Genomic DNA, 9,911 nt, shown 5'->3' on the forward strand with positions numbered 1-9,911 from the left:
GGTCATTGTACAACTTCAATATACTACTTGCATCATGAACGAGATATAGCCTACAACACAAGGAGATGGGAACTCCAAATCCACATGGCATCACCATGCCAAGTAAGGGGCGATTAGAGAATATCAATGGTTTGATAAACAATATACGAGTTGGGCAATACCATTTGTGCAGAAACTTTTCCAAATCAAAAACTACAAAATACCCGGCGAGTAAAATCCGTCTTGTTACATTCATTCAACGTCTCCAGACGTTGAATGAATGTAGATGTAAGTTAGTCAATGTCAATGTAAAAATGGCGTCAGTGTCAAAAGTCAATGTAAAAATGACGTCTTTTTGTTGGGTGAGACCTGCAACACGCAGATTTACTTTATGGAATTCTTGCTTTGAAAAGCCGTGGTTTTTTTTGAGCAGATTTAAGTTTAAAAAACAAGAATATTGACAGCACTGGAAAAATCTTTTTTAATAGATTCACCACGAATCCTTCCCTAAGCGTTTTACATAGCATATTTGTTTGTGAAAGGTTATTTGCAGCAAAGAGCCTTGTTTATGGTTAGGTGACCGTGAACGCAATTATGTCTTGACTTAGCTTTTAAGCTCAAGTAGAAACCTTGGCTGAAAGTTAATTCTTTGAAGAAAGTCAGACGCCACGCGTACTCTTTACCATGGCACGCAACCCTATCCCTATAACTACTCAAATATAATATCACGACACTACCCTTTGTATCATCTGTCAACAAGAACATTCATAAAAGTTCATCAAAATCTCTTTTTTAATTCCTCGTTTTGACCACCCCATTTGTGCAACGCTTGGATTGTTTTCTTTTTTTGAAAGAAAATAAATACTTTTTGTAATTTCACCTGGTGGGTTAGGGTTACTTAACCTGGAGAATTAATCTCGGCTAATCTACGCTTTGCCCCAAAAGCCTCAATAACGTTGCTTTACAAAGAAAATTTCTACTTTGCAACAACAATCACGCAGTCCCTTCCAAAAGATTTATACCAAGCTTGAACAAAATAAATTGATTAACAAATTGATTTGGTTGCTTACAATTTTCAGTTTTGGTTTTACAAAGTGAAGAAAATGGCGACCGATTTATGGCTCTTTGGTGCTGCTTTGTGTAGCAGTACCAGACAGTAAAGCAAATGTTACAAGATTACTCAACCCATGAACAATATCAGTTGTTTTTACGACTTCTGGTCGTAAATGTCATGCCGGCAAAAATTACCTTCATGTGGTGATGTAAAAGTTTGTTTCACGAAAATAAAAGTGTGTTTTGATAAAATATAAAATGCTTTTCTGTAACCTCCTTTCTATCGTGAAAGTGAAGATACTGTACTTTCCAGGTAGCAAGAATTTGTGTCTTACACAGAACCAATAACTGCATGGATATGGAACAACTAGCTATTGCTGAAGATATTGAAAAATTTGGAATGCTATCTTCGCTTTATGTCGTGAATTTACGATTCCACTTTCTACCTCTTTGAAGTTTTGAATTCAAATAGTGGATTATCTGTTTTTTGTCTTATTAGAACAAGAAAATAGACTAATGTTTGGTTTGTTGTATTTTATCCATAACAAACTTTGAAAGCACCACACCCCTTAGTTAAAAGAGCAGACAACCAAACCCACAAAACAAACTTTAAAATGGATCTTTGCCAGAACATGCATTAAGAGTCTAAGATAATCAAAATCTATCTAGTAACAATTGTGAAAAATGCTAATTTTTCCATGTTGTTTAGGGTTGGGACGTCTTGTAACGTGTATTTGGAAATAATTTCAACGGATTTGTGAGTAGGGTAAGCTATATTTCGATCTCACTAACCTAAAAAATTCTGTATTTGCTTCAAAGCATGAACAAGCATCACCGAATTTAAGACAGCTGCTTCGAGTACTAACAATTTACTCTCTTAAAATGAGAACCTATTAATCATAATCTTTTCATCCCCCGATGCTTCGATCAAGTATGGGACTCACCTTTACCGCCAGTTTAACCTCATCAGTCTGCATATCATTCTATTTTTTCACTGATTCAACATCTAAAATAATAAGATGTAAAATCAGACTGATTTGTTATAGACTGATTTTGGGAGGTTGGTAGCCTACCAAACTTTTAACGAAATAAAATTTATAAGACAAACGGAAACGGACAATGTAAATGTTACGGTCTGAAAAAACAACAACAGTGTGACAGGGAGTGTGTAGGATGGGGTTTGGCCTCTAGAATTGACAAATTAACATTGTTTTAGTGGCTTTTTGTGCATTTTTAGGCTCAAGTAGGCGTATGGTTTTTTGATCAAGACTTTCACTTTGTGTTTGACTGAATTTATCAAACTCAGGTAGATATCATAACTCTGACGCTGAAATAGATCAATTTAATTATTTAACTCGTTAGGTGAGTAATGTGTTTACTTCAGAATATCGCATTACTAGGCCTATTTTTTATTTTTATGAGGAACGTAGGCCAAAATAACTTCTAGGCTACCCCTTAAATCCACTGCTGAAATGAAACCCTGCGTGCCCAACCCGCCGACTTGATTAATAAACTTGGATTGAGAAAAAACAGTGTGGAAAACGCATTTGAAGATTTTCAATCACGTGGAGTGGTTGTATCTTTGCAATGTTGTAACAAGATTCTGTTTGACAAAAGTAAGGAATTAGGCCTTACACTGCACATTTGAAAACAAGGATTTAAAAAACGGAATTGGGTCATATGGATGTATCTTAGACTCAAAAGCGAAATACAAAGAGAGTTGAATCATAAAGACAGCGCCAATTTACGTTACAAAGAAAAGGTAATAATCTTGTTATTTCTCATGATAAAAAAACAGCAGCCTTTTCCATCTTATTTGCTTTGTCAACATGCTTCAGTTGGTCGGTCTTGACATCTCTTAAAAAATCCCAGTAGCAAACATTAGTGTACTGATAAATATTATTTAGCCTACTAACTAGAGTTATCTCCGTACTGCAAAAGATATTAATTTTTTTATCTCAATGTAAACTTCTTTCCTTTTGAAGGTTTTAAATTGTGGCTGTCCACCAATAACGCAATTTAATGAAAGACTTTTCTGACAAGCTGAATGTTTGTTTGTTGACCTATAAATTGGATACCAAAAAGGCTACAACAGTTTGGTACAAGAGCTTAATGAATTAGTTGCTAGATATTTGTCTAAACGTTTTGGGCATATGTTATTCTTTTTGAAAATAGATTCAAGCAATTAGTGGGTAGTTGATGGCAAAGCACCAAAAAAATTGGAAATCTTTATACATGTATTGACATAGATTTATCTTCTACACTTGAGTATCGCTAGTCTACAATGTGCTTGAAATGTACCCAGACAGTCATTTTATCTGGTCCAGATATTTACCAGACAGAAAACAGATTTGACCACTTCTAGATCAGATAAAGTGGTTGTGGGGGTAGCCTCCAGCAACAGTTAAGCTGGATTGTGAGTGTTGGGCTCAAATATAGACTACACTACGGTAATTTACATTTTCATTTCTGCCTTATTTGCGTGGTAACTGCTAAAAACCTCCTAAAAAAGCTGTTAAAGCATATTTCTATCAAATTTATTAATGTAATGTTAATTTATTAATGTTAATTTATTAATGTTAATTTATTAATTACACTCTTGGTTTTTACCGGAGAACCGGAATGAAAAAGCAAGGATTCAGTATAAAAAGTAAAAAAAGCACACAAAAAAAAAGAAATGGCTCCGAGAAGCCGCTGAAAAGTTAGTCCTGCAAATATGAAACTTATATTGTTCAAACTAAAATTCTTTTCAATTAAACTTTCTAAATCAAATCTACTCCTACCGCTAAACTAACATTGCTTCGTCATTTAGGCTACGTACGAATGACTTCCATCTAACCTTTCCGAAAACAAGTGTAATTTTTTCCGACCATTGGTTTTGTTGTTAGTGATGCGCAGATGTATTTCAGTGAAGCGGTAATCACTAATTTTAGTGCAACCGTACACCAAGAATGGCTTCTTTCAATCCTGCAAGGTAATTAATTGCGCATGCAGCACTGTAGGCTATATCAACTATTATGCTGCAACCAGCATCACAGTTCACACAGGAGGAATTTGCAGCATTCGAAAATACTCCAAAAAATCACCAAAGTCGAAAACCATGACCGAATGCTCTTTACTCACTCCTTCACTTCATTCATTGGTATCAGGGATTCAGGGCTATAGACTTGGTTTGTGGTTGGTTGCTGAGCCATTTACAAATAAAATGGCAATGAAATTTTGATTTTGCAAACTTGGCCGTATTCAAGTTTGACCAAAACTCTAAACTTGGCAGTTTTTTGAGTTTCCACAAACATCTTAAAAATTTATTAAGATAACTTCCATTTTGTTTTTGATTATTGCCAATGCCAGTAATTTCCAACACGCTAATCTTTGTTTGTATTGCTTTTAACATAGTTTTTAGCCGAGATATCATTTCAGTAATTATGTGAATTTGAAATATTAGGCTATTTATTGAAGCTCGTTTTTTTCATTGGGAGTCATCATCACCATGCAGTATTGCGTTGCGTCTTATCGCCAAGCTAACAACAAAGAATTGAAATGGATAGTCACTTTTTCCAAATAATAAAACAATAATTTATGTGACATAAGTTCATAGTTACCACGGCGAAAATAAATTCACTCATAAAACAACGGATGTAGTTGATGTGCGGTTTTCCAACATTTTTACTGTAGGCTACGTGTTACTGTACAGCAGACTTACGACAGGCTTTGTAATACGCTGTGTTTGACAGGAAAGAATATTTCTGACTTGGGCAATAAATTTTCTTGAAAGATGTAGCAATAAAATATTTTGATGCGTTGCTTATTGACTAGGGCTAGGCTATATATATGTTTATCCTACTATGAGGTTTATGTCTTAAACAGTGTTTAGTTTTTAAAAGTCACAAAATTACAAGTTCGAGCCAAATTAAACGTCATGTGAGTATCGTTGACAGGGCTTTAGGGGGTAATTTTAGACCCGCACGATTTTAGGGTCCCAGGAACTTGTAGAAACTACCTTGTAGCCTATTCGTTGAATATACCGGTAGTCAGTGGCGCCGCCAGACCTTCAACAATGGGGGGGCAAAAAATGGACAGTGCAAGACAGTAGCGTAGTCAAAAATTTTGAAAAGGGGGGTGTTGACAGCCGGCGGGCGAAGCCCGATGGCGTGCTCGCCGAAGGCGACACATAGCGGCTGGGGGGCCTCCCCCAGAAAATTTTGAAAAATTACTTTCAGTTTGGTGCATTCTGAGAGCATTTTTAACAAAATTGTGGGTATAAATATTTCTGTAAAATGGTGCTGTCCGGTGGCATAGCAAAAAGATAAGATCACGTTTTCTTCGGCATTTTTCGGAAATAAATCTAAGTCTCTATGTTTTCTTGTTGCTAATTCCAGACTGAGATATTTGAATGTTTGGTATTGGCAAAACTCGCTCTTTTAATGCAGTTTCGTTTAAAACTAGGCAAACTTTGTTTTAGAGACATAGGTTGATTGCTTTTTTTTGCGAGATTATTACAGTTTTATTATTTATCAATTTTCTCCTTGGTTGATTCAAAAAACGATCTTATTCCGGTAAGTCACTAACTTTTATGCTCTGAAGTCAACCCAAAGTTTAGAAAATGTAACGTCATAGAGGTCATACATCTTGATGAGTGTCAAACAAAAAGCTTTGAGACAATGAAGTTACTTTAGGCTATTTCTGATATATTCAAGTTTTGTATAACGAATAGCTGTTTAGATGTTAATCTAGATCGAACAAGCGATCTCAGCAGTTGCAGATGGCTTGCATCCTTGCACAGTTTGACGAGAAATTACATCATAGGCTAAAGCTTTTCTTGTAACAATGTGTTAACATCCGTAAATTCAATTTGAAAGGTTAAAACCCCGATCCCCCTTTCCTTGGCTACGCCACTGGTGCAAGACAGTGGTATATTATTTAATTTCTCTTGTTTTCTACCAGGGCTGGAAAAAATGTTTACCTTCCCGGGAATCTGTTTTTTAGAGAAAAAATTTCCCGCGGCTTACAATCACGATAATAAGAACCTTATATTTTACTGATCTCCGGAGCTGACGTAAACCTTAAAAGTCATGTCGACATATTCTTGATGCCCCCCTTATCGAAAATTGTTCTTTGTAATACCGCTTTGAAGGAGGATTACGACTATGAACGAAAGAATAAATTTTAAACTTCATTTTGAATTGAAAAGAAATGACGTAATGTCTTCCAACCTTAGTTATATATTTTTTCATTACGTAACGTCTTGTAGGAATAAATTGAAAATCAGTATGATCACTCAAAATGAAAGCAATGGGACTACGAATCCTCACTAAACCAATCAATCAATGGTCTTGTTGCACCGAAGATGACAACCTTATATTTTACAATTTTTACTGATCTCCGGAGTTGACGTAAACTTTAAGGCATAGATCTGTTGACTCAATGCAAACCGTTTGAAGGTTGGGGGGGAGGCCTGTCAATTCAACTTTTTTGTATCAACAGTTGTATCTCTAAAACCACTGAGGCTGCGCCTACGAGATTTCTTGACTTTTCCTAATTTTTATTCACCTCTATTGAGCTGAAATTTTGAGCGAATAAAGGTTATAAATTGAAAGATGTAAGGCATTTTTCAGCACATCCTCTGAAATATTTCATATTCTATTGTGAAACATTTTTCCACCAGCTGGATGAAGTTAATTTGGCCCATGTCTCGTTAATCCTAACTGTTTCACAGCGTGAAGGGCATTGGCTGTATGTAAAATAATGTAAAAAAAATTAATCACAACATTACAATGCACGTTATTCATTAGCCTACTCTACCAAAAAATAATGTGTAAACTCACGCTACAAATTACACTCATAAGTGACCTCAACATTTCAACGTCTATGAGCAGTTCTAATATCCACATAGTTTTAATTTTCGGATATGCTCAGCGTGAATACTTTTACAAAGTGAATCGCAAATTTTAAAACCGTGCCAAAATAACAGAGATAGGCCTATCACCCCTAAAGCATAAGAAGAATCGACAGTCCCCCCCAAACTGAGCAAGACTCCAGGAGCCCAGCCTTCTAAGGGTTAAAAGTCATGTCGACTTATTCTTGATGCCCCCTTTATCGAAAATTGTTCTTTGTAGTACCGCTTTGAAGGTGGATTACGACTATGAACAAAAGAATAAATTTTAAACTTCATTTTGTATTGAAAATACATGACGTCATGTCTTCCAACCTTATCACATTTTTTTCATTACGTAATATTTACCACCACCAAACCACTTTTGACGATCGAGTTTGTTAATTTATTATTCGGTAAAATGTTTAGATGATGTCACGTCATTACGCCGATTTGAGATATAATTTCATTCATGACGTCGTATGGATGAAAAACTTTTACAAGTTTTATACTCTGCTGAGATTAAAGAAGAAACATAAATGATAAATATTGGAGAAATTGAGTCTCCTTTACAACTTAAGAATCGAACAACTCAAAACTGCTGAAACAAAACGTTTTGTTTAAGTGAAAGAATCACTGCAAGCAACCAATGCCAAAATGCGCGCGGAGGATGTCATGGGAGTGTGAGATATCAAAAATTTAACAGGTTGTTATTTTTCTACATCAATGTGACGTTAGTTAAAACTTTAAAAAGTCTATATCTTTGCTTCTGTAGAAAATCTTTTTATCTACTGTACAATTTAGTCATCAAGGTTTTCTATACTTTTTTTTTAAAGAGAGAGCTTTTACCCCCCCCCCCCCCCCCTTGCAACTTGAGTTGAATTACTTGAGGTTGGGATCCAAATATTAAAAAAAAAAATATTAATATGTTTTAATAAAAAAAAAGAATTAAAAAGATGATGCCCAAAACATTGGGGGGGCAGCTGCCCCGCCTGCCCCCCCCCTGCCGGCGCCACTGCCGGTAGTGAGTTTTTCCTAAGGGTCTTAATTTGTGATTCAAGGATCTCGTTGGTGGCCTACCCGGCCAAAATTATCAGCTCGAAGACCCTGGTTATGGTTCAAAACTGCAAATCTTGTAGAAAGAGTGCACTTCACCAAAGTTGCCAACATTCTATATTAATATGGAACACAGAACACAATGATAGCCTAATTAATCGATCGAAGATAGTTGACAGTGATCAACGTTTTTTTTGTACGCTTGCATTCACATTTTTAGCTTACTATGAAGGAGCTTCGCTCTCTAGTGTCGAATTGATTCAGAAGTTGATTTAATAACAACTTAATTATTTGTGTACTTTGGCATGTCTCTGTCCATGAGTAACGCATGATAAAAGCGTCCAGTAGGCAGTTTGACGCCAGACTTACGAAAATCCTGATTAATAGTCTTGTGAGGTCTATATTTCATTCTCATCACAATGTTCAGATTTTTACATGTTTTTTTCTCATTTCTGTGATGAAAACGATGCTGATTGCCTTTTTACTTATCGCATGTCATGAATGGCTATACTAACGAGTGAACGACTCGAGGTTAAAGGCGGGACGCAGCAAAACATTATGATAATTGGATCTTGTGCAGGTAGACATTCTGTTTTGTGAGCTGTTTCAGCATTTCTTGTAACAACAAAGGCAAATGAAAACAGACGGTGTGATTTACGTTTATCTTGCATCAGTTGATGTCAAAATAATTACAACTTTTAAATGCAGGCTACAATAAAATCAAGTCTGGCTTGGACAACTCGAAATGAGTTTGACGGATGAATAGGTTTTTGATTAGCTGAATATTTCTTCTGATGAACTGCCAGACGAGTTAATTTTCTTTTTAATGGATGCCAGGAAAGCTTTTATGAGTAACGCTTTTGAAAATATCAAGCCCTTTCTCCAACTTCGTCGATTCCGAATTTGCTTTATCAGACATTCTTGAAAATTGAACAAAAATTTAGCAAAGCTACTGTGCATGGAATTACGTGATCATCTGCAGTACCGTAGCATAAAAGATTAAATTCTACAATATGGATGTCCAAACTAAGGCTCGCGGGCCAACTTGTCACTTCATCGTTGAGTAAGCTAAACATTTCCATTTTATAAACCCAGTTGGTTAAGCGCATGACTTTACATACGAAGAAATTTAAAATCAAGCAGCGCTGGTTCGACTCTTGGGGTGTGCGCATGAAGGACGCAGGACTGCTGTCCATTTTGCGGCACCCACTGGATGGAATATTCACTCTGCCAATCTCGGTCACCGGGCCTGCGTTAATGTTTTAAAGAGTCTACAAGTACAAGAAACTGCCCGGATTAAGCTCTCAAAGCTTTCTCTGTCCGAGGATAAAGATTTCTACAATCAATTGATGTTGTGGACTCATTGCTGAGAATTTCGCGATGAGCGTAATTTTCCCACCGCATCTGAGAAGAGAATAAATTTCAACCAAACTAAATCAACGACCTAAAGAAGCTGGCAATACTTGGAGTAACTCATCATTACAAAACATAATCCAACAAAAACCAAATACCCACCGACTAAAATTACCTCTCCCCTATAACAACCAAGAACCATGATCTAAATCATGAATGGAAAGAATATTGGACAAAAATCCACCATATGATGGGGACATTATCGACAATTCAACGCTACCCCTCCCAGGTTTCTCGACATGTATCAGAAAAGAATGGATCAGTTATAAAATAATTTTATCCCCGTCATGCCCGAACTGCTACCACTCTTCATCGATGGGGCTATTAAAACACATCAATCTGTACAAATTGTGAAAAAAGCAGGAAAACTGTTGATTATTTGGTTTTAGACTGTCCATGGACTGCACTGCCGGGAGGTTTCATCACAGTTTATCAGTGTGGAAACGTGTTTCAAAACTGGCTAATAGACAACCAGCTTCAAGTGTAAAAATGTCAAACGAAACTACTGCAAATAGCAACATTTGCAAACGTTGCACAA

Source organism: Aplidium turbinatum, chromosome 14, assembly GCF_918807975.1.
Source record: "Aplidium turbinatum chromosome 14, kaAplTurb1.1, whole genome shotgun sequence".
Taxonomy (NCBI): Eukaryota; Metazoa; Chordata; class Ascidiacea; order Aplousobranchia; family Polyclinidae; genus Aplidium; species Aplidium turbinatum.